Consider the following 26,172-nt stretch of genomic DNA (forward strand, 5'->3'; position numbering starts at 1 on the left):
ATAATTGTTAAATCACTATTTAATTAACATTAAAGTATTGCTTAATCACAATTTGATTGCCATTTGATTTCCACTTGATCACTGATTACCATGAGAACATCATTTGATCATTAATTAAACCCTTTAATTGCACAATGATAATTTTTCTTGTTAACTTATCTGTGACAGATTTTTTTTTTTTTTTTTGTAAGTGGTAATTCCACTTTTCTTACTTTACTAGATGTCCCAGGTGGGAAATAAATAAATAAATAAGTACAGCCCCCAAAACTCCCAACAAACAAAAAAACCCAATACTTTAGCTAAAATACTAATTTATTTTGGTTATTTATGATTATTTTGCTCCTTTTCCTAAGTCTTATGCACAAAGATTAGCAATATAGATTCTGATGCACATAAAACCAGCAGAATAATCAAGCAATGAATCTACAGAGTTCAAGACAGAGAAGGCATCCACTGTAAAAATATTCATGCAAAGTGTTCAGACAATGCACATATTGTAAATCAAACAAGGGAGGAAAGAAATAGAGCTGCCCAGTCCATTCTTAGAGAAAAAACATGCTATTGTTTTCCCGTGACATTGTTAGAGACAAAGAATGCTGAATAAGTGATGAACTTCAGTTTTGTGTAATTAAGTGCACCAGCTGTATTTTTGAATTCTAATAGTCAACTGAATGATTTTCAGTAATCTTTGTAATTAAACTTTTGCATGTAATTAAACTCTTTCATGATGTTCTTTCACATAATGTAGATTTGAATAGCCACATAGACAGCTACCTATTCTAGAACAAGTGAGCAGGTTTTAATGTCATGCTACTTCAAATCAGAATCATTTGAGATATCAGATTTCACTGAACTTATGCTTATGGAATATGACACATGATAAATTAATGCAAATCAGCCTAAAAAACACCAGTGTTCTGAGTCTCTTTATTACATATTACTGGCATTATCAAAATAGTCTAGGAATTTCCTATAAAATCAGGTGGAACATGCCTTCCCAAAGGACTATTTCTTTCTCTGAGCAGTAAATAAGCAGAGAAAAGGAAGAAGACAAACCTAGCTACACAGGAAAAATAAAATTGCCAGGGAATGCTTCCTACATAAATAGGCTTTACAAATTATTCACATACACATGCACACAAATACTGCATAATATTAATTCTATCAAGACTATTTTTTCACTTGCTCAGTTTCAGTTTCCTCAGTTGAAGGCATTTTCTGACAAAGGAAAAAGAGAACACCATAAAGCTCCCTGGTAACTTGCAGGAAGAAACGTCTTTTCTTCAAGGGGAAGAATGGCTACATTTAATTAGCTGAAGGCATGCTGTTTCCAAGGTCTGTTTTTCATGTGCAGGATTGGGATAGAGATCCTTCCACTGTAACCCTCTTATATAAATGTTTCCCTCCCTGAGGCCGTATCCAATTTAGAACTGGGCTAATGAAGAGTCAATAGGGGCTTGACAGGGACAGACACACAGGGATAAGTTTTTGTCCTATCAGTGTTTTATTTTTGGTGAAGCTTTGAGAAAACTTCAGGAAAAGCTTTAAATTCACACCCGGCCATCATATCTACCTCTAATGGCAAGCTGAGGCACTTTTTCAGCATTCCAAACCTTTAGTGGCTGAACCCCTATCAAAAACACAGAAGTGACATGAGTGCCACTTACCTTTTATAAAAATAAGGATCGATTCAGGTTTGCTTCTGCTTCCTGGGAGAACTTAAATATCTATGGCAAAGCTGAAGTGATGCATTTGAAAAAAACATCTTTGAATTATGGAAGACACTTCATTAGCAAGAACAACCATATGGATGGATAATGTGAGGACCTCCTTCTGATTTGCTGTGCCACAAAATAACATATTGTTTTATCAGAAGTTCCTTACTTAGAATAAAATCAATTATCTAGTTCTTAAGATTTACTAACTAAAATTAAAAATCTTCATACATAATTGGATGACATAAGCTAAGTAAAATAAAAGAACTTGCTGCATATTCAAGTTTGGTTGCATTTTCCTAAAAATAAAATTGATATAAACCTATTCTGCTACTTAACCATATACTACAAGAGGGATCTTGCTCATAGCAAAAGTCTCATCAAGAGATACTTATGTGTGTTTAGAAAAGTGATTATAGAACCTACCAAATTAGGCTTTTATTAGAAGATAATACAGTTCATAATTCTCCTTTTTGTGAAATTTGAGATGAGATTGGTTTAGTACATTATAAGTTTCCTTGTTAAAAACCAGCTCTCAAAGCTATGACTTCTCTCTCAGAATGCCATTTGAACAGCCTTTTATGTCATAAGGAAGAAGAATTCAACAATCGTTTGATAAGTGCTTTCCATCTGGAAATGAAGACCAGATCCACAATATTGTCTTTGATTGCTGCAAAAACAGCAGCTGTTGAAAAATTTGAATTTAAATGGTAATGTAAACAGAATTTAGAGTGAAGGGGAAAAAAAATTCATCTTCAGATAATCATTAGAGTGGAGAAAAAACACCACCCACTTAACAGAAAATAGTGGTTAAGGCACTCAGAATTCTCAGTTCAGTTTCTAGGTTTGTCACAGACTTAGCTGACCTTGCTCAAATTTCAGGGTGCTGCGGTTCTCCATTTGTAAAGCAAAAAGGAAAGATTCCTATTTCCTTTCTTTTATCCCTCTGTGCATTCATGATTCAGACTGTAAGATATCTGAGATACACATATACACCTACATATACACCCTATGTACACTAATCACTTCATATAGTTGCATGAGTTGAGTGCCAATTTATGCTTTTTAGTGACGCCAGTGCTGTTTCAATACCAGTTAGCTGGTTTCCATATTGTAAGACAAAATTACTTCAGGGCTTAAGTAAGTAGACACAAACTCCAGACTGAGCAGGGCTTACGCAAAAGCCAAGGATATCTGTGCTCAGTCATGGTTTTTCCTGAGTATTTCCAGGTCTTCATTTTAGGTATACAAGAAATTCTAAGCACAATGAGGGAGGATAAGTGGTCTCTGGAGACCCTCTCCAACTCAGACTTGAGCAAAATTTGGATACTGAGTGTAAGGCAGAATCCAGGTGACATGAATATTATGTGTATGTACAACACCTAAAACACTGCAGGGTCCAGACTTCTCGCACTGCAAGAAATTAATCATTCTTACTACCAAAGATTATCAATGTACCTTTACTTTCTGGTGCATATTTTACCTCACTCACATCATGGATATATGGGGGATTTTTACTGCACATCAGGGAATGAAATTTATAGCTTTGATTCTATAGAGTTAATATAGACATTGCCTACTCGGAGTTTCACATGATATGTCAAAGTCTGCCCAGCAGAGCTCTTTATCAACGAAGACTGCAACAATAATAGCAAATCTCTTGGTCTATCAATTTTGTCTCTTTCAAAAAAGTACAGCTAACTACCTAGCTTAATCAGGATTGTTGTAAAATTAACAAAATTGTTGCTGCAAAATTAACAAATTAACAACAGGACATTACCTGTGTAAAATATTCACAGGTAACCACCATTAAACATCTAAGGTGTAGAAATGTTGCCAGTTATCCACTTAATTGATCTATCTTTTATTGCCTTGAGATATCTAGCACACACTGTTCAAAGGCTGTTTTCAGATGGAGCATGCTCTGCTGCTCCACTGCCATCTAATGTATTACCTCTGGAAGATATTGCCCGTGTGGATATTCAAGACTCATTTTATAGAATTTTATCTGTCCAACTGTTCCTATCTCTACACTTGCAATGAAATTCCACACATTGTGAAATGTCAATGTTCCACCTGTTGTACAGTTTTATTCCCCTGTTTATCACAATAATAGCTGAGCTCATTCAAACAGCAACTAAATCTCTTATAAGTTCTTCCCTGGCAATCCTTTCTTTTTTTTTTTGACTGGACAAAAAGTGTTTGCAGAAGGATTTTGTGAAAGTTGTACCTTCCATTCAGCTCTTACTGAAATTAATGACATTTTTCTAGTCTCTTTTTAATTCCCATACTACAAAACAATACCCCATTAACCTATGGTTGAGAAAGTCATCTCCAAAAAGTTACTGTTTCTTCTTTTTCAAGACTGACACATTTTGCTCTAGGAACATAAACAGACCCAAAGAAATCCATACTCACAACATAAGATTGACTTGAAAGTTGTTTTCTTATGGAGTCATTGAGCTTGTGAGTGGGCAGGCACAAGGAGGAGTTACAGAATTTTCCACTATACACTCAGAAGTGAAATATGAAAATTAACCCAAAAATTACAAGTCAGTTACTTTTTACAAAACTATGGTGAGAAGGAAAAGATTCAGTAGCATTGATACAGAAACACTAAAGTACCTGGTTTGAGATTCTTTTTAAGTAGAAAACCCAAACACCCCAACTGCACTAATTAAAACCACTAACCAGCTTTGTGCACAGCACTTATCAGTAATGAGTTTGCTTCTTTTATTCTGTCAGATAAAAAATAGATAAATAAAAAATATGAAATACACACATCTATACAATTAAAAGAGTTCTCAGGAAACAGGCAGATGTGTTAACCGTTGCAAAAATATTCCTAAGGATGACTGTATCAACCAATGTTGTCCTGACTGCACTGAAGTCGGGAATTACATTTGTACAGGAAAAGACAGAAGCAGGAACATTAATGAAAGTATCAGTAGATGGTACCAAAAGAAACAACTGAGAACTGCAAATGCCTTGAAAACCAGAACTGTGTATGTTTAACTGCCACCTACTCATCAACTTTTAAAAAACTACAAGCAACCCACAAGCTTCTGCTATTTAGAAAACTAAGATTAGCCACCATCCAAAACTAAATTTATTTTTTTTTATTTTGAATTGAAAAATTTTGCCCAAGAATACTTTACAGAATGGGATACAGAAAGGCAAACAGGAAGCAAAGCTAACATATAACTAATATACAATCTAATAGCTAACATACAATCAAAACAACCATTAAACAGAATAGAAAATAAATGTTTTGTCTAAACTGCTTCAGACAAAGTTTTAGAGGTGCTATTATGGTACTGAGAAATCTGCCTAAAAACTGTGACTGGTTGTGCTAGATGTGGGATTAGGAAAAGGTGCATTTTCTCTGGTCAGACAAACAGAGGTATCATGTTTCTTAGCTGATGTTAACTGGTTTGGGCATTAAATGATAACTGAAAGTATACATGATCACTGTGGCACATTTTTGCTGTGAAACTCTTTGCTTCTGCAAAGGCACCAGGTTTTAGCAGCTCTCACGGTCTTTGCATCTCTCTTTCCTGTTATGCACTGAAACTTTTGGTAGTTATTTTTTAAATTTATTTTTAAAATTAAAGATCTTACCTGTGTTGCAAGATGCTCTCTGCTGCATTGCAAAATAAAGAGTGGAGAGACAAACCTTTATAAAAGCTTGGACATAAGAATAAGCACCTGGACCCATTGACTCCAGTCTTAAATGGGTTCCTCCACTAAAACAAACAGGTGTAAGGGAAGAAATCTGGAAGGAGATCAGGACTGAAACTTTGCAAAATTTTAAATGTGTATCAGTGACAGTCAAAGAAATACAGACTGTACACTGAATGCTAAATATGACTGCAAGCTGAAATCCTTTTAGTAAAGCAGAAAGACATTAAAGTAAAAATTAAATGCAGACACTGAACACAAATATATACAAAGAATATCCTATCCATTACAGGAGTTATTGGACCACTTTGGGCTGGACCCTTCTATTCTTGGTTATAACTTTACCAATTTTAACCATTTGATCTGCAAGTTTCAGAACTGTATGACCTTCAAGATGTACCCTGAAAACATGCTTAGACAGAACTGGGGAGTTTTAGCAAAAACCACTTTTGAAAGCCCACTCTCACAAAGCACGCTTCAGAGCAGGCCCAATAGAACTTTTAATTAACTGCTTAGCCTGCTGCTAGCCTGGGAGGTTTCCACCTCTTTTGTGCTCTGACAGCCAACTCCATCTATCACCATACTGCATGGAAAAGGAAGATACAAAGTTCAAATACAAAGGAGATATGAGCAAGGAAAGGGTTCTGCTAAGAGTACATTGGCTCAGGCTTTTCAGAAAGAGATTAAGGGGTACGGTGACACGCCAAAATGACACTTGGCAGTTGTGAAGAGTGAAGACGAAGTAAGATTGAACTACAGAGCCTCTAGTTACTTGGTCCACCATATATTAGAAAGTGGAAAATCCTACGACCCAGAAAATGAGCTATGTTGAATACTAGGCAGAAAGAATGAAGAATGACTTAACATCTGTGGGGTCTGTGGGGACTGGTACAAGCAACCTGAAGATGGGAATTAGTCTGAGGATCCAAGAGGATGAAAAGGCGGAGTTAGAAGAAGGCACGAATAAGATATGTCAAGATCCTCGCATTTCTGCTTTGCCATTGTTGACAAATACTTGTGGAATCAAGAGGTGAAGTACTATATCTCACTTTAATATCACAGAATCATAGAATGGATCGGTTGAAATGGGCCTTTGTGGATCATCTAATCCACACTTCCTGCCATAGTCAGGGACAACTTTTACTAGATCACCATTTATCCATTCACAGAAGTAAACATACTGAAGACCTCTGTAGGTATCAGAATTGTCACATGGCGGTTTTGGTTTGTTTTTTTCTTTAAAAAGAACATATTCCACATACTATATCTAAAAATGTGAAAAACTTAAGATTGAAAAGTCAGCCCTCAGAAAACATTATGGCTAATGCCAGAATTAAGAATGCTAGTACAATCTTAATTTCCCCCCTTATGGCATATGCGTTATAACAGCATTATATTATTATAAGCTACTTTTCCCACTTGGAAGGTTGCTTTATATTGCAATGCTACTAATGTATTTTTAAGCACAGAAAATGCCACTATGGGACTATTACCCCTACAAAGTTTAGAAAATATGTAAGAAAGCAATGTCAATGAAAATGTATAAGAAGCTGACAGTGAAAAATGAGAAAACGGAAGCAGGTTGCTATTAAAGCGTTAAGAAAATCAGACTCCTTTGTACCAAGGCAATGCTGGAAGCCCCGGGGGGGGGGTGGGGGGGGGGAGGGGGGGAGTGGCAGGGGAAAGAAATACATCTGTTCCTACTGATGTCAGGAGGCGAAGGACCAGACTCTACCCCTGTATACTTAGGGTAGAATTGGGTCTTGTACATAAAAGTGAAAACACTGTAGCAAAAATACAAGTGCCGCAAATTACCATTAATGAACTTTGCAAGTGCCTAATAACATTGTAGAAACAGAGACAGTCCCTACCTTGAAAACTTAAGTATCCTTCTCTAAGAAAATATGCAACCAGCATTAAGAGGAGGATACTGACAAACAATGGCAGATGAAGTCTGCATCGAGTTTGGTTATTCTAAACTGTTTACAAACAAATCATATTAGTTAAAAATTCCTGTTGTTGAAGATTAGAAACTAATGTACTGAATGCAGTATGACTTGTTTAATTTTTAATTCATATTATTTTGATAATTATCAAGTAATCACCAGGACTTTACTTAAATAATTATTCCTTCCCAAATGGTTTAGAAAATACTGCAGTAGTGCATTACACTACTTTGAATATATTTCCTTGATGATGGTTTTAATTATAGAAAGTCTATTTGGGTATTGGTGGCATTGTAGTTCCTCTTGCAGTGCTCTTTATCATCATACTACTTTTGGTCACTATTTCTGCCATAGACATTACACCTTATAAATACAACCAACTGAACAAAATGTGTTCATTTACTTAATTTACTTGAAGGCAGACCTATACATAACAAGCTGTAATAGCAGCAGCAGAATAAAGAAAGAAAGAGTAAGGAATTGAAACAGTGGTCATGGAGAGATAGCTCAGCCAATTTGCTTTTAAAAAATTATCTTCTGGAGCAATCCTTCTGACAGAAAATATTTAAAGTACTGTTTCTTCTTAGTAGAAAGCCTATAGCAATTTTTATTAGGTACATGATTTTTATTTGTGGGACCTGAAATTACTTCATCTAAATGGTTTCAGAGGGATTCAGGTGACATTAACTTATTAAGAGGGATAACTAAGGATTTTTATCATGTATTCTTACATTGCATTTCAACATCAGTAAGACTGCTTTGATATACAGTAGGAACTGCACTTACTGTATTCTCCATGGGAATTGCAAAATAATGTCCAATATCTTACACTGTACTGCTGGTGACAACTGTTTTTTCTGTCATTTTTTGAATGCTTATGTAAACTTTTAACCTAGATCTGTTACAAAAATTGACAGAATTTCCTAAGAACTGTTTATTCACTGGCTTGCTTCTGTTTAAATGAAGACTGAAGAAACAAAAAAAGAATGCTGTTTTTAAAGTGTACATTAATACTTAGTTTAATACTAAAAGAGAAAAAAAAGCTTATGGCAAACTATAATAAATAAAGTGTTTATAACAATTATATATTGTTCTCCAGGAAACAGCACATTTGCTTGCACTGCAAAGACTAAAAAAAAATATTAGAATTTTGGAACACATGAAAATAACCTAACACAAGTCCAGAGGAGGTAGGCTATTTAGGCATTAAAAAAAAGAAAAAAAAAAAGTGAATTGGAGATCAGAGTTCTTTCTTTTTTATACTCAGTAAAACCAATTTTCCTAGTTTCAAGAATATAAAATTTATAGAAGTCTATCATCTGCAGTGGTCCTCACATCTTCTTATGTTCTTGCACTACTTCTACCTGGGGTACAGTTAATAATTTCATAATACAGTTAATAACTTCATAATAACTACCAGGGGACTGTGTTCTGGATTTGTGCTGAAAACAGTGTTGATAGTTCATGGATGTTTTCATTGCTGCTGAGCAGTGCTTACACAGAGCCAAGTCCTCATACCACCCCACCAGTGAGCAGGCTGAGAGTGCACAAGTTATTGTGAAGGGGGACAGCTAAGACAGCTGAACCCAACTGACCAAAGGGATATTCCACACCATCTGACATCATGCTCAGCATATAAAGCTGGGGGAAGAAGAAGTGGAGGGATGTTTTGAGTGATGGCGCATGTCTTCCGAAGTAGCTGTTCTCTTCCCCATCCCTTTGCGTGGGATTGCATGCAAACAGATGAGTGGGGCTTAGCTGCCTATGTGGGCTAAGTCACAACAGTTCTCCATGTAATACATGTCTTTATTAGTCAGATGTCTTGTAAATTAGATTTGCTTTTACCTACCCTTGTGGTCTATACAAAATAGTTTTGAGATTTTATATTGTATTTTTTTCCATTCCCTTTAGATGGAGATTTACTCCTCTGACGTGAAAACACTTAGTTTTAAGTTCACTGTGGAAACAGTAACATCCATTTATATACATTCATTCATTCTCCTTAATTGTTTCTTCTTCACTCCACCCTTTACTCCAGCCAGCAATTATCAGGAAAACTCAATCTGAGAGAGAGAGACTAGCTTTTTCACCCCATGATCACTAAAACAAAGCTCAACTACTTTATTTCAGGATTTCTTTACATTTTTACAAGTGATGCATATTTTACTGTTTATTATTTATTTTCACAATCTAATTTGATTTGAATGTTGACAAATCTCACCTTACCCTTGCTATTTCTAAGGCCACAAATTTCTCTTCATTTGTTGTTTGACAGCCTACTTTTAGTATCTTGTTAGAACTCACCCCCTGTGCAGTTAAGCCTGGAGTTCTTCCTTATACATTATTATTCTCATGTTATTATACATTAACACCTTACACTAACCTTATGCACTGTTCTTATTTCTTTAATAAAGAAATTTCCAAGCTTTCCCCATATTCAGCTGTTGAACTTATTTCACTAACTACAGCTTACCCTTTTAAAGTTGAAATGCTTAGTTTTCAATCAATTTGTATTTATCGTTGCATTTATTTTAAACTGATTGGATCTGTGATTACTAAATTGAATATTAGTCTCTAAGTAAAATTGGCTTCCTGGATGTTGCTAAATGATCCACACCTTTATGTTTTTGTAATGAGATCAAATCTGTGTCTCATCCATGTGCCCTTCCTTTTCTTTTTTTTTTTTTTTTTTCCTAATAGTACCAATTAATACTCTTGAACCAGGAGAATTTACTTCTTTTGACTCTGGAATATACTACTACCAAAGAAATACTACTACTACTAATAACAGTAGTAGTAATAATAATAAAGATAGTAGCAATAATAATAATTATTCTTGCTTTTGCACAGATCAAGGATTTTCTAGTACGCTAATAATTCGGGGGATCGTGTTAGAAGTGGATGAACCATGCAGCCCAATAGAAGAGAGGCTGCCACGACTCCATTTTCCTAGGTCTAGTCAGTAACAAGTCTGAGCACCTATGCTTAATAGGCATACACACACTATGTATGTATACATAAATACGGATATAATTTATGCACATGGCCAACCACACAGATCAACATAGACACAAACACTCAAGCAAACACAGATGGCATGAACAGTCTAATCCTATCCTCTCTGGCATGGGTCCCTATGACCTGAGGTGTGACTTGCTGCGGGGACTTACATCTCATACACACACACACAGAACAAGGAGCCCCCTCACCCAGTAGAATAGTTAGAGTCTAGTGGGAAGACAGGAGATACTGTGCTGACCAGGCACGGGGCATAGCCAGACAGCATACTGACCAGCAGCCCATTTACACAGGACAAGCCCTACTTACCTCCTCACCCTACTATTTTCCCACACTTGCTCATTCGTATATCATCTTGATCCTTTCCTTTCCCTGCCTTTGGCTCTTGCCCTAAACATCCCACAATAACCCTTGTACAATACCCAAATGCTCTTCGTATTATGCATCCCATCATGTGTCCTCTAACCCTAGGCTGTAACCCCCTCAATCTGCAAGACACAGAGCTTTGTGTCTGGCTGCTGGGTGTGTTGCTCTCCCCCCGCCGCCAAGTCTCATGGGGCTGAGGCTCCCTGGGACAGCCCTGGCACGGGCTGGAAAGGGTCTGCCCTCCTTTGACCTGGTTATTGGGGCTCCCCTGTATGCTCACGTGTCCTTGAGTTCCTCTGTGTATGCAGAAATGAGCCTTTAATAACCTAACCTAACACACTGTAAACAGAGATTAAATATCAGTGTTGAAATGTTGCCAGTGCTGCACATTCAGGTGTGCAATGCCATAATCAGTTGAGGTTCGAGGCAGGGAGTAAACAGGAGCAGCCCAAAATTAGTGCAGCTGTAGAACTGTACAGGTAACAAGGAACCAAATAAGAGATACTGGCACAGTTAAAAGCCTCACCATAACCACAGAATCATTAACACTGGAAGAGGCCTATGGAGATCATCTAGTCTAACCCCCCTGCCAAGGCAAGGGCACCTAGAGCAGGCTACACAGGAACACATCCAGGAGGATTTTAAATGCCTCCAGAAAGGGAGACTCCACAGTGTCTCTGGGTAGCAACCACTATAAAAAGTAAACAGAATGAATTTCCAAAAGGGAACTCAGGCTGCAAGTTTTTATATTTACATAACAGACAAAGATTCTTACCTTTATGAGATTCCCCATTTCTGCTTTCCCCTACCACTACAGAAAACCATCATATCTATGTCCAAGCTGCTGTGGCAGCTCTTCTCCTGTTTCAGACCTCAGCACCATGGAAAACATTAGCATTTACTGTTCAGGTCTACTGCAAAAACTTGCTGAGGCACATCGCTACCCGGCCAGCAAAGCAACGTGCCTTGGAAACACCGGTGCTGTGTGTTTTCCTAGGAGCTCTTCCAGCAGAACATTTCTTGACCAGACACAGCCCTGGCCTGCTTGTGAAACATGAGAGCTCTGAGGCTACAGTGATTTGGCAACACACAGTATCTACCTGAACTGGCCCGCCTGGTGTTATTGATGCAGCAGCATAGCTGTGCTTGCCCTGCACACGCAATGGGCTCAGGAGATTGTAAACTGTGACAGGAATCCAAGCCTTCTTCATGAGCCTGTCAGTTACCGAGCACATGCACAGCACTCTGTAAGTAACAAAAATAGACTTGCTGCCTACTGGTGGGTCTTAAAAAATACCAGAACGCCCTTGGTAAGGGAGAAGTGTATCCTGTTGACCTTGAACGCTGTGCCTTTCCTCCCACCTCCTAAGCACAGAGCAAGAGCCACTGGCAAAGGAACTCCTCTCCACCCCAGGAACAGGTGCAATTTTAGGCGCACAGGCTGCGCACAGCTTGCGCACCCTGAGGCCGGGAGAGGAGAGGGAGAGCTCCGCTCCCATACATCAGCACAAGGGATTGCAGCAAATTTTCCTTCAAAATATACACATACACGCAAACACGGAACCCTCCCGGAGGAAGGCTCTCTCTGGGCTTCGGCCCTGCAGCGCTGCGGGAGCCAGCCTGTCCCTACTCTCCGCCGCTTAGCGCGGTACAGCCGGGCCGAGTAGGGCCACGCATCCTCGTCACCGGACAGAGAGGTGGCGGTTGGAAAGGGCCCGCTGAACAGAGTCCCGAGAGGAAAAACCTGGCGCGGGGCGGAGCGGCCCATCCTGCCGCCGTGCCAGGGGAGGGACTCCCGACCCGCAGCCGCACCGCCTGGGGAACCGTGCCACCCCTCGCAGACCGTCGGGCAGCGGGGTGCGTGTAAAGCTGTGGAAATGCCGGCCCCTCTGGAGAAGGTGGAGCGCCAAGATCTCGCGGCGCTCGAGCGGCCGGGCGGAGGGGCTGTCTCCCCCTCCGCGGCGGGAGCAGAGTGCGGCGGCCCGGGGAGGGGGCGGGGAGGATGACTTCATGCCGCCAGAGCGCTGTGAATTTAGGAGCAGCAGCTGCAGCCGGCGGGATGTGGGGGTGAGGTGACAGCGCGAGCTGTTGCTGGTTGAGGGGGTATAGCGCCGGGCACCGCGCTCCGCCGAGCCCGGGGACTCCGGGCCGCCACTGGCAGCGCTGTGGGACGGACGGAGGAAGGGAGAGAGGGAGGAAGATGCGCTGAGTCGGTCCCTGAAAGGTAAGCGGGAACTGCCGAGGCCGAGCCGCGGGGGCGGGTGGCGTGCGCTGCGGCGCTGCCCGGTTGGAGAGCCGCGGTGCTGCCGCTGCGAGCCTGCCGCTTCGGCTTGCCCGGCTGCCCGCCCGCTGCGAGCGCGGGGAAGGCCCCGCCGGGCCGGGCTAACCGCTCGGGAAATAGCGGCCGTGCTGCATGCTCGCAGGAAGGGTCTGGAGCTGTGCTGAGGTATGTAGCTTCTTCCTCCTTTCTCCTTTTGTGGCTCCCTCCAGAAGCAGAAAGGCTGCCCTCTCAGAAGCGCCAGTGTTGCGTTTTATCTTTCACTGCCAGGGTGCGCGGTGGCTCCGTGCCAGCGCTCTGCTCGGCATCCCGAGCTGCTTTTCTTGTCCTTGTCGGGAGGGATTCAGTGGCGTGGAGGAGGCATTTTGTTTGTGGTGTGGCACGGCACAGGACGGGCGCGGAAGCAGGGGAGGAGTGTGCAGCGCTGCGACAGGTGGAGGGCCGTGCACCCGCTCCCCTCCCACTCTCTCTAGTCCGGCGCGCGCTCCTCAGGTGGCGGGAAGACATCTTAGGGCAGAAGGGCTTCAGGGGAGCACAACCAAAGAAGGTTGTCGCCTCATTTACATTCCTGGATTTGGAAATCGCTTCGCTAAAGGGAATGATGAAGTTGCAGAACCAAAATGGATTCTGTCGACTTTTTCGGGGACTTCTGTCTGTGATTTTTCCCTTTTTCCGTTTTTACCATCTAGCACAAGGCTTGGGACGAACTATCAATTAAAATGCCTTTGTTTGCGAAATAGAAGAATTAGTGAGCTGGTCTTCCATCATATCACCTGTAGACGTGGAAAAATGAGTACATGCAGCATTTTAGCTTGGCCATTGAGATTGCACATGATTTGTGGTATGTACACAGGTATTGACATTAGATGAATCTTTTGGATTAGTGTAGAAGGGAAAAAAATCTGTCTGGCCTGTGTTTTTGTCTGTTGATGATTTTTGGTTCTGTTTTCCCTTTGTTCTGCTCTAAAAAAGGTTGGTCTAAAGCAGGCATTTCAATGCGGGAGACTGGGGTTATCATGCAGAGGCAGATCATTACAATGGGTGCTATCAGCATGTAGTAATGGTTAATGGTTCTATGTGGTTTGGAAGCAAAAACAATGATTGTGCCTCTTGGAGGAAAAGGACAGAATGTTAATCTGTTCTTAATGAAAAAAAAAAAAAAAGAAGTAGGATATTGGAACCTGAAGGTTATCTTATTCAATATCTATTTACATGTATGTTTATCTTAAAAGATCCTGTTATCCCGTGTGTTCACAGAGCAGCTCGTTACAGTTGTGGGATTCCCATTTGTGGTTGAAGCCTCTGGTCATGGTGCTAGAGTGATAGGGGCAATACTTAGGGAGGTAACAGGTGGTCGATCTATTGTCATTTCTGGGACATGTTTAAATACATGTATTTGTGTCAGTACTGTTGCAGGGTACAGAGAAGTTGAATGAATGGCAACAGAGATGGGAAATGTGTATAAAAGACAATTGAGGCTTCATAAGGCTGAAACAGAGCATAACTGGTGAATTGTGGTGTCAGAAAATCAGTTCAACAGACAAATCTCTGCTCTGAAGAACAGTCATTAACTATGACCCCAAATAAACTTTTCCCTTTTAAGCACTCTGTAGCACATCCAATGTATGCATTTCAAGCTAGAAAAAAAAAAAAAACACAAAACCTCATTCCATCAAAGCTGTCTTGTTTCATCTACCAAACATTTACTTTGTTCTTGTAAAAGACTTGGGAGTCTGAGTTGTGGTATGTCTACTGCTTCTTCCTTTCTTTTTTAGAAAGAAAAGAGCATGGCTGGCTTGCTCAGCTGTTGCAGTATTGTAGTCATTTGCCGATTTCTCCTCTAATTGCCTGTGGCTGGGGGAAAATAAGCAAGACCAAAAAAATCCAAAGCTAAAACGAGCAAACAAAAAAACCCCAAACATGTAGCTGAGTTCAGATGCTTCTTGGATTAGTCCACCCATTCTATAGAAAGTCCATTTCCTCACTGAAAAGAGCATCAAGTAATGGTCTCCTGTTGCAAACAGCATAGTATTAGAACTTGCTAATGTTGACAGCAGTTAGCACAATAAGTTTGGCTGTTTGTGCTTCCTTGCAAACTTTAAAAAAATGTATTGAAGACTGTTAGTATGTTTTAAAGCAGTGTGGTGTCAGGGATGAAGAAGTATCTGCCCAAGAGCCATACATTATCATAGGTGTGAATGTACATCTGATTGGTTTGACATGGAAAACTTTAATTGCTTTTGGTTTTATCTTCTGTGTACTGCAAATTCAGGTGGTGTAGTCATGTAAAATGAAAGAGTGCATGTGCCTGTGCCCATAGAAAAAATGTATATCTAATTATCAGTGTGAATTTAGTTCAGTGGTGTAACTGATGTAAATCTACTTCCTGCAGACTTCTCTTCCAAACTCTTCTTCCTCCTTCTGTTACTGTGACTTCAATGCCTCTTCCAAGAAATGAGAAGCATCTTTATTGTGGTTGATCTGGGGCAACAGCCCAGGTACTGGAAGAACAGCCTAGTTGGCCAGCTGGTGATGCCAGGCAGGCTGGGTAGCAGCTGAGATTTAGCTGCCTTTTCCTCAGAGGGTCTGCTATTTTGGAACTCTTTATCTGGGTTAGTTCTTTAAATTTGTAAGAGCTTAATTTGAGATTTCTAGGCTTCAGTCAGCTTTTGAACTAGCAGGTTTATTTGACCAAATTTAGGAGTGAAGGCCAGATGGGTATGATTGCAAAAAGGCTTATTTCCTTAGAGCAAACTGGAAACCCCAGTCACCTTGAACACACTTGCAGTTGCAGAGGTTTTACTCCACTTGTGTCCCTTTCCAAGGGCTGAAATTAAATAGTTTGGTTAATATGTTTCCTATATGAGAATGTTTAGAGCTGGTGCTTCTATGTGCTTTTTGGACTAACTGAAATAACCAGATTCCAGAGCAACCATGTAGTTTTTCAGTTATATTGTTACTAGGCTTTGAGTTGGATTATTTTCCCTAAACTAGTAATTCTTTAAAGAAAGGCTTGAGCAGGGTGGGAGTGGATGGATAATACAGAGTGAATTTAAAACAATGTACTTTAGCATGTGCAAACAATCAAAAATATGTTAACAGTAGTGATGAAAATTTTTCCTCTGACGAACAAATAACATTGACACTTTCCAAATGCATGCCCTTTATATGCAGTAGATAATGTTTCTAGGTGAGAAAAAAATTCCACATGAGAAATAAAAGTCAGGAATACTTTTTCTCCTACTACACAAATGGATTTCATGTTGGACTCTAATTACTGTCAGTAAAAGATCTTTATGTGAGTGGCCAGTCAATTGCAAAGGTAGCAATTGCTAAGGAGAACTGACAGTTTTTTCCATTTATAATAGATCAGTGGTGGGAACAAGGCAGACATTGAGTATATTTTCATCTTGAATTCAACCCAGTCAAATAAGTCAGCACTTCACAACCCAGGTAATGAGCACTTGAGTTTAATATCTGAAATATGGAGAGAGAAGTACAGAGTTTGTGTATGCTTATTGCAAAGGCAAACTGATTCAAGCCTTCTTTTTGAAGAGGACTGCATGTGACAGTGACACAAGCATGAATCCATTTATATTTATTAGTTTCATGATGTATTGAGAGGCTAGTTTCAAGAAAGTCTTCACATTATATACTCTCACAAAATGAGTCTATTAAAACACCATTATAAAAGAAAGAATCAGATTGTACAAGAACTCTGTGCTTCCAGTGTATATCCCTGGATATATGTCTTTAAATACAAACATATCAGTGGAGAAAGTAACATAAAATGGACTTTCATAAGAGAGTTGGTGCAAATGTACCAGCCAAAGCCAGATCATATAAATTCATTTTTCTTCCCTTAATTCTTACCGTAGAATGAATAAGCTATAGTAGGATTATATGTCCTCCCTAACATACTGAAAATAAGCTGCGTTTCTGAGCTGGTTGCATTTCTGTGGTGGTAAGATGATTCCAGGGTATCTCTCCCCTTCTTCTGTGGGTGAACCAAATATAAAATATCAACTCGGCAGAAGAGCTGCAGTGGAAGAATTTCTGTGCCAGCCAGCGTGTATTTCTCTCCAGTAGCGTTTGTGGGTTTTTTTCTAACCTTTATTAAGGTGAATTTTAAAATTGGGTATGTTACTGTTATTTGGCTTTACAGGACTCATGGGAAATTTAGCCTGCCCTTTGTCCAGAAGTGTTTTAAAACAGCTGGCTGGTCTTTGCACAATTGTGCATCCCTTTCTGCACTAATGTCCAAGTAATTCATCAGATATAATAGGCAAATAGGTCTAACTCCAACATATAATATTAGTTTCTTACTTAAGCTGTGGTTTTTTTGTCACATCTTTGCTCTTGCAACTATTCCTACAGACCCAAAGTTATATCAGAAGTTATCTTGGTAGCTGTTTTCTAGCCTGTAAAATGTGCTGCAGCTTTAATGAGATCATATACATCTTAATATATCTATGTAATTATATATATTATATAATATATATATTTGCTAACTATTCACTCATTTGCCTTCTACCACCTACAGAATTTCCACACACATATGGTGAGCACATAACTGTGGTGAAACGATCTCACCACCTGTTGTTTTAGAATAGCACAGCTACTTATTAATGGTCCTTCCATGATACTGTTTATAGTACATGTTAAACCTCACTTAAAATACTGTGGAGCATATTGGTAAAGGATATTATTACTTTAGCAGTAGCAGCCTTAAAGTGGTTCCTGTTCAGCATCTCTGTTGATTGATTTTTCATAGGTAGAAGTAAACTTCACAGGAGAGTCAAAGCTATGATGCTTAATGAGAAAGCTGTTAGTGAATCCCTCACAAGATGTTCAGTGAAAATAACTGCTGCTACATGTACAGCTGATCAACCTGAAGAACTACAAAAACCATGAGTGCACAGATTCTCTACACAGAGAAGGCTTGAACTCAGTTAGTGTGAACTCCTTCAGGCCAAGACTCAAAAGCAGAATTGCTACACTGCAAGGCAAGGGAAAGGAAATAATAGCCTTCAACACAAGTTGTCTTCTATTTTATATATATATAAAATTATTTTTTATGTCTTTTTTTTTCATGGGAAAAATCAGTTCTAAAGTGACTAAACCATGTTTACTTCACCAGATGTTCCATCAATTCCCAGTTTTCTTCATACAGTCTAATGAAGGACTTGGATTCTCAACTTTGCTTTTAAAGAATTTCTAGAGTTCTGTCTCATAATTCTGTTCTGGAAATTTCCAAAGCTGCCTTTGATAGATTAATTTATTCATTAATAATTTATTGGAGATTTGGAGGAGGCTGAGGTTCTGAATGACTTCTTCGCCTCAGTCTTCACTGGCAAATGCTCTGACCACATCACCCAAGTCCATGGGACCTGATGAAATCAATCCACGGGTCCTGAAGGAGCTGGCGAATGAAATTGCTATGATGCTGGCCATCATATCTAAAAAATCATGGCAGTCAGGTGAAGTTCCCAACGACTGGAAAAAGGGAAATATAAGCCCCATTTTCAAGAAGGGGAAAATGGATGAACCAGGGAATTACAGACCAGTCAGTCTCACCTCTGTGCCTGGCAAAATCTTGGAGCAGGTTCTCCTGGAAGGCATGCTAGGGCACATAAAAATCAACAAGGTGCTTGGTGACAGCCATCAGGGCTTCACTAAGGGGAAATCCTGCCTGACCAATTTGGTGGCCTTTTATGACGGGGCTACAGAACTGATGGACAGGGGTAGAGCAGTTGATGTCATCTACCCGGACTTGTGTAAAGCGTTCGACACTGTCCCACATGACATCCTTGTCTCTAAATTGGAGAGACATCAATTTGATGAATGGATGACTCGGTGGATAAAGAACTGGGTGGATGGCTGCACACAAAGAGTTGTGGTCAATGGCTCAGTGTCCAGCTGGAGACCAGTAGAGAGTGGTGTCCCTCAGGGATGGGTGTTGGGACCGGTCTTGTTTAACATCTTCATCGCTGACATGGACAGTGGGATTGAGTGCGCCCTCAGCAAGTTTGCCGATGACACCAAGCTGTGCGGTTCGGTTGACATGCTGGAGGGAAGGAATGCCATCCAGAGGGACCTTGACACGCTTGTGAGGTGGGCTGATGCCAACCTCATGAAGTTTAACCATGCCAAGTGCAAGGTCCTATACGTGGGTCGGAGCAATCCCAGACACAGCTACAGGTTGGGCAGAGAAGAGATTCAGAGCAGCCCTGTGGAGAAGGACTGGGGGTTGATGAGAAACTTAACATGAGCTGACAGTATGTGCTCGAAGCCCAGAAAGCCAACCGTATCCTGGGCTGCATGAAAAGGAGTGTGACCAGCAGGTCAAAGGAGGTGATCCTGCCCCTCTACTCTGCTCTCGTGAGACCTCACCTGGAGTATTTGTGCAGTTCTGGTGTCCTCAAGATAAAAAGGGCATAGAACTGTTGGCCCCAGAGGAGGGCCACGAGAATGATGAGGGACCTGGAGCACCTCCTGTATGAAGATAGGCCGAGAAAGTTGCGGCTGTTCAGCCTGGAGAGAGAAGGCTGCATAGAGGCCTCATAGCAACCTTCCAGTATCTGAAGGGGGGCTATAAGGATGCTGGGGAGGGACTCTTCATTAGGGATTGTAGTGATAAGACAAGGGGTAACATGTTAAACAGGAGAAGTTTAGATTGGGTATAAGGAGGAAATTCTTTCCTGTTAGGGTGGTGAGGCACTGGAATGGGTTGCCTCGGGAAGTTGTGAATGTTTCATGGCATTGTTCAAGTCCAGGTTGGACAGAGTCTTGGGTGACAGGGTTTAGAGCGAGATGTCCCTGCCCATGGCACAGGGGGTTGCAACTAGGTGACCTTAAGGTCCTTTCCAACCCTAACTGTTCTATGGTTCTATAATTCTGTTTTGTCTAACCTGATTAAAGTAGGAATTAAGAATGTGTTTCTACTTTGAAATCATCTGTCCACAAGTGTACCGACAAAAATTCTTGATGTTAAGTGGCAGTTTGCTATCATTGTCACTTCAGTGAGATGTCAATTTAAAAGGGCAGTCAGGATAAACACTGCTACTTCTAAACTTCCCAAGGTGCTTGCTTAAGGCATAGAAATTTTTTTTATATCAGTATTTTCCTAGTAAGTTCTGAGAAAACACTACTATACACTGTTAAAAAAAAAAAAAAGACACATTTTCATGTTTTTATAATGTAAGGTTTGCCAAAAGCTCTTTGGAACTATTAGGGCGGGTGTCTCTCTTTTGTGTTTTTTGGTTTTTGGTCGGTTTTTTTTTTATTTGGTTTGGATTTTTTTATTAAATACATATGAAGACTTTATTTTGTTCCCTGTGGTACATGACAGATGGCATTGCTTGGGTTTAGTACAGCTAGTAAATTAAAAAATAGCTGTTCACTGTAGAATAGTAACTGTCAAATATCCATTCAAAGTGTATAGAATGGACAAACCCATCTTGTTCAGAAGAGCTGTGTGACATGTTGTGGACATAGCCTGTAAGAATATAAATCAGTTATTAAAGTCAGACCACTTGCAAAATTCCAGGACAGGATGCTTAAAAAAGTAATGTATAAATTAAATTGAGTAATCAACTTTTGATGCAGTCTCCTGGTGTTTGGTGCTCATCATTGATTTAGTTTTGTGAGCATGAAGTAATGTTTGCACTATTACATTTCATCACAGGGGGCATTGTGTTCTCACTGAATGTGTTTGGTTGATCTGATTTGTAGTCCCAGCTTCCACAACTTGTATGATTCAATACATGTGGAGTGTAAGGAAGTAAGTCTTTTTGTTTTGCCTTAAAATTTGTTGCCTAATGATTTCATTTGGGGCACTTTTTATTGTCACGATGTTAGAAATGTTAAATAATCATTTCCTTTTCAGTTTCTCATAAGTCATGTTTTCATGTATCTTATTACATTCTCTGTTTTTTTCCTCAGGAATGGAGTTGTCTTGGTGTATTTATTCTTTCTGCATGTATGGACTCTGTTCCATACTCCATTTGTTGTCACTTTTTTACGTACTTCTTGCAAATGTATTTCTCATGTGCAGTGGTCAGAACTTAGGAACTCTGTTTACTAGCATGATAATTCCTATTTGTTACATTCCTTTTTTTTTTTTTTTTGTACTATGCTTTTTTTGTTGTTATTTTTTGTTTGTTTGTTTTTTTGTTGTTTTGGTTTTTGTTTTGTTTTTCTCCAGTTACTAATTACATGTTTCATTTGGACAAAACTCTTATGTCCATGTTAACTTCATTTGCATTGTAAGATAAGTACAATAATACATTTGTATGACTGGAAAAAACTGGTGCCATTAACATTATAAGCTGATAGCTGGATATAAAAAAAAAATGTCTTAAATGTAAGAAAAAGCAAACTGTAGAGTGTAGCCTTATAGAGCTAGAGAGATTCAGTCATAAGCCTTTGTTTTGTGTTACTCTTTTTTTAAACTAGTGGGATGATGGCAGCTTTACAGATTTCGGCTACTGTTTGTGAGCTCCAACATGGCAGGCAAAAAATAAGAGAACAGGATTTATTAATGCATATAAGAATTGGAGCATGTGGAAAAAAATGTAGACTCTGAAAGGCAGGCATAACGTGACACTCTTTAAAAACAACAACAAACAATCAACTAAATATAGACTGCTGCATTTTAAGTAACTGTTATTTATAAAGTCTCATGGAGTCAAAGTGTGTTAAGAGATGTGAATGAAGTATGCATGAATATAGAAGCTGTATGACTTGAAAGAGACACAGCTTTTCAAAATGGATTATAGCATGTCTTAAAAGCTTAAGGAAACCACAGCTTTTTGTCAGTGAAGCCCATTTTATCATGTATTTGTGTATATAAAAGCTACTAATGTTTACATTCAGGTCTTAGACAAACACAAAAACCTTTTGAAAGCAGAATATTTATCCTGAATAAGGAGTCCTCTAAGTTATCCTGAATAGTGAGAGGCCTTGTTGAAAGCTTTTTTTTTGCCTTTTGGGGGGGGGAAGTTATGATGTGTGTTTTGCCTGCAGAGGGATCAGGTGTTGATCTGTTGAGTGGCAGCTATAATGTAAGGTAGTGAGGAATTGTATAATGACAGTGTCATTCACTTTGAGTGAGAATGTACAAAAATGATGCCACCACCACTATGTGTCCTTTTAGAGTATAATTTCGTATATCTAGTGTGGTACTCCTAGGGCCTGACTGGGGCCATGGCAATATTCTCTTGAATTTTCAAAAGTAAACCCACTGATAAATGATGAAAACCAGGTGCAAAGTCTTCACCCATCCCCAGCATGTGCACAGAGCATCTCCAGAACTAATAAAGTCGGAATGGGTATTTATAGAAGATGAACATGATAGCCATGCACCCAGCAGAATACAGATACTGTATAAGAAATTTAAGCATGGAGCACCACTTCCTCACTGAATACTTTAATATTCATTATGTGTTCATGTAACAGTAGGCTTTTAATATATCAAAAGCTAATAATGGGGACTGATTTCATTAGCATGTGAAGAAGGAACTGCATGAAGATAATTTTGTATGGTATGATGCATTAGCTAATTGTCGCTCTAGGAGAGCATACTTCTCAATTGTATCCTTTGCATATTTATGCAATTGCTATACAGACCAAATAGCAGGATGTGTTTCTGTTATCCTCTTAGATACTGGGGAAATGTATTACTTATGAAGAACCTTTCATCATGGAAGACCTCAAAACACTCTACAGCACTCCCATTTTCAATGATAACATTTGCAAGGGCTGAAAGCTGTTACTAAACCTTGTTTTCCCACAGTTGTATGGCTGTTAAGATTGCAGATCAAGGCGTTATTTATGCTAATCTCCAGAAAAAGGTACTGATTCCTGGTGACTGCTGCAGCAAGCTGAACCATGCCATTTCCTTCTAAGCAGAAAATTCTTTCTTATAGCTTTTGTGCCTCATAGAAGCAATTTTTCAAGGCCATTCATCCATTACAGACTGCAGTTCTTCTTAAGCAGTGTTTCCAGGGTACAACACACGCTATGCAAATGGTGGGGTTTTTTTGTATGCTTACTAGATCCTCAAAGCTCAGTCTTTGATAGCATTTTTGTTCTGTCTTCCTCTAGCCTTCTTGAACTGGCTAAGCCAGCACAGGTATTCTTTTGCAAGTTCTGCAAATACATTTTATTTAGCTGAATTTAGTCAGTAAGTAAAATCTGAGTTTATAGTTCGGTCTCTCTTGGTAGTACACTATTTTATAAATATGTGTTCTTAACTACTCTCTTGTTCATTTCTTTGGAGACTAACAGATTACATACCTTAAACAAATATTTATCATTTCCTCAGCAAACTCCAGGGTGGAATTCTGGAAAGAATAAAACTTTAGCATTGTTCTGGGATTGGTATCCAAAGGCCTGCCAATCTTCCTGTAGTCATATGTTGCATTAATTTCATAATGCAGTGGGAGGAAAAAGCACCAAAAACATGCTAATTTTTTTTCTGCTTTCCAGGGTGTGTGATCTGAGCTAATAACTGAACACTGTGGTTTTTGAGCCTCAGGCACTACCTGTGCACCTTGTTTTGGTGTCTAAGTATGCTTTTGGCAAGTAAGTTCTTTGATCCAGCTCTTTGTGAGAGGAGCAGTTGCCTGTGTCTTTGCACTTTGTAGTGATCTATTATATTCTCCTCTCAGGGCTGCTTTTCAGTGTCTTCTTTCACAATTCTATTTTGTCTGAATTTTGGTGACAAGTATGGTGGTTTTTTTTTGAGGAGATTTTGTTTATATGGAACAGGTATCAGTAGGATCAGAGTTGCACTCTTCTTTTAAGTTAAACACTGCCTGTGAGTGCTCCTGAGCACTAGAACAGTTTCATGTATGACAGTTAAACTGTTGCCAAGGATTTTGGTACACTTTTGGCTTTTATCAGCTTGTCCTGAGCACGTCCAAAACTTGGTCTGGGAATTGGTATGGGTTAGGTGCCACTTTACAGTAGGTAATACGAATATTGTTTAAAAAAATAAACTCTTCTATTAGAAACCTTTTAGTTTACCTGTCTTTCCCTTGATGGGGTTGCTGTCGAGGCAGGCCAGGTTTTCAGTTAATTTGTCTCTTTTTTTTCTGTTTAAAGTGATGAAAATGGTGGAAGGTTTCCTGTGAGATCTTTCAACTGCTGTTGCTTCTGTGACATTCTTCTTGAACACTTACCATATCTGTAGTTTTCTCTGTTGAAAAAATTTCAGCTTTCCACCCCCTTTCTGGAGTATTCCTGCTCTGCTTAGAGAGGGGTAGTTCCAGTGAAGTGTTCTAATTTATCTCTATTCTCTGAGCACATTTGAAGGCCTTGTCAAGGAAGGCAAATATGCAGAAATAATTGGGAGCATCATGGATTTCATAGTAACAGTTTAGAGGCTTTCAACAGTGTTTGTTTTCTGTTAAGACGTGATGTGAAAATCCAAGGGAAGTCATAATTTAGCATCTTAATTTTGTTGATTCTCCCTATGGTAGTGTTAATTTATAAAAGTAATTAAGAGTCTCACTAACAGTGGCCAAAATACTAGGCTTTTGTTTTCACCAAGAGCTGTCTTAAGAGATTCTTGAATATGTAAAGACATAGATGTGCTTAGGTTGGAAATGATAACATAAATAAGAGTTAACTGTCACAAGAATGGGAGGTGGATCTAGTGAAGATCCTTCTGAATAAATCTCTGGAACTAATGAGTGTGAGACCAATATGGGGGAAAAAGTAGTTCCTTTTATAAAGATTAGTAAAGCAAAATTTGAGTGACCATAAGGAAAGGTAGGTATGATCTGTACTCTGAACTTTTCCTCTCTTTTTTCTTTTCTGCATGTGTATATTTGTGTGGTAGTCAGGTGCTTCTATCTTACAGTTTGGGCATAAAGTTTGTAAGAACTTCTTTGTTCTCTATTCTTACAAACTAAGGAACAAAAGATTCTGTCTTGGGGTTTTTGCTTTCTTTTGCTTTTCTTTTAGGTTCCTACTTCCCGCCTCAACTAGCCAGCTCATTTAATGCCAAAATCTTAAACTTGGCATGGAAACTGTTTATATTCAACTCAGCTGATGTATCATCAAATAAAAGGTGTTTAGGGAGTCATGAAAAGATTCACAAGGGTTAAATAGTAAAGAATATGGATTTCTGTCCTACAGGAGTAGGCTTTGAAAGCTAAAAGCAACCTAAAGAAAGAGGCATTAATTGTGGAAAGGTAACATGTAAGATGGGAATCAGAAGAGAAGATTCTTTAAATCCTTTCAGCTACTGAAAGCATTGATTCAGAGGTCTTCAGTTTACAAGTGATCAAGTATATAAAAAGAGATCGAAAGGAACCTGGTTGAGGATAAAGAAAAAATGTTGAGGTGGCTGTTATGTACCTCCCTATAATCAGCTGCTTGTGAAGAGGGTCTCATCTCCTAACCTTGAGTGTGGTTTAAAACCTATTTGACCAGAATTGTTGATTATTTAAGATGTCATGAATGACATCTGATGGTGAGACATAAATGAAGTGAGTATCCTTGTGCTTCTATAAATAAGTTTGCATGCAAGGCCATGCTGAATGCTGGTGTGCCTGGCCACTGAAAGGAATAAGTGTTCACAAGTATAATTCAAGTCATCTTCCTTCAACTGCTTTTCTGCTTTGGTTCGGTTTTGAACAATACATAGGTCACTTTCTCAGTCTCACTCCATCCTGATTGCTTAGTGAGCTTCATGCAGATCATAATGAAAACTCATTCCAGCTTTTGTACTCATTTGCTTGGTTTCACTGGGGGAATCTGCACACAATTGTGTCTGACAATAACAAGTTACTCCTGAAGAATCCTTTGTCGTCCTCTGAAAATCCTTTCCTCTTTGAAAACAGGAGGAATAAACAAAGACTGGAATAAGCTCTAAAGTGCCAAGCTGAGTGCCTCATCATGGGTACTTGGAACATCTGCACCACGCCTACTTGGACTGTGTGCAAGTACACATCCTTTCTATGGAAATTGGAATGGTGATGCAGAGAATGGGAATGCCTAGGTCTCTTTCTGACAGTCCTGACAAATCTGCATAGTCAGTACTTGTGAAACATTCAACTTTAACATAACCAGGATCTCTTTTTTGGTCTCACTGGTGGGCATGTTTTGCTGTTTGGTTTTGGGGTTTTTTTTCAGGTTATTTTTTAGTTTCTTCTCA

General features: G+C 39.4%; 1 protein-coding gene and 1 long non-coding RNA gene across 3 annotated transcripts in view; one reads left to right on the top strand and one right to left on the bottom strand.

Annotated features, from left to right (window-relative positions):
- Nucleotides 1-12,714: 12,714 nt before the first annotated feature.
- The window catches only part of PKIA (cAMP-dependent protein kinase inhibitor alpha), a 47,915-nt gene continuing 34,457 nt past the window's right edge, over nt 12,715-26,172 (top strand). Inside the window, exon 1 of one of the 2 annotated variants that reach the window (XM_061342917.1) lies at nt 12,715-12,950. The gene's annotated coding sequence lies outside the window, so the exon portion shown is untranslated. Of the gene's footprint in view, nt 12,951-25,916; nt 26,050-26,172 lie in introns of those variants that run through there. The other variant, XM_061342918.1, reaches the window with a different exon arrangement.
- LOC133206717 (uncharacterized) lies at nt 21,998-25,910 on the bottom strand. The gene is made up of 2 exons (XR_009723854.1): nt 25,857-25,910; nt 21,998-23,572 (listed from the first exon to the last, which is right to left on the bottom strand). It is a non-coding gene; the product is annotated as an uncharacterized LOC133206717 (long non-coding RNA).

The sequence above is a fragment of the Neopsephotus bourkii genome, unplaced genomic scaffold (assembly GCF_033783945.1).
Source record: "Neopsephotus bourkii isolate Nb327-2 ecotype Australia unplaced genomic scaffold, CSIRO-AGI_Nbou_v1 NB_1820, whole genome shotgun sequence".
Classification (NCBI taxonomy): Eukaryota; Metazoa; Chordata; class Aves; order Psittaciformes; family Psittacidae; genus Neopsephotus; species Neopsephotus bourkii.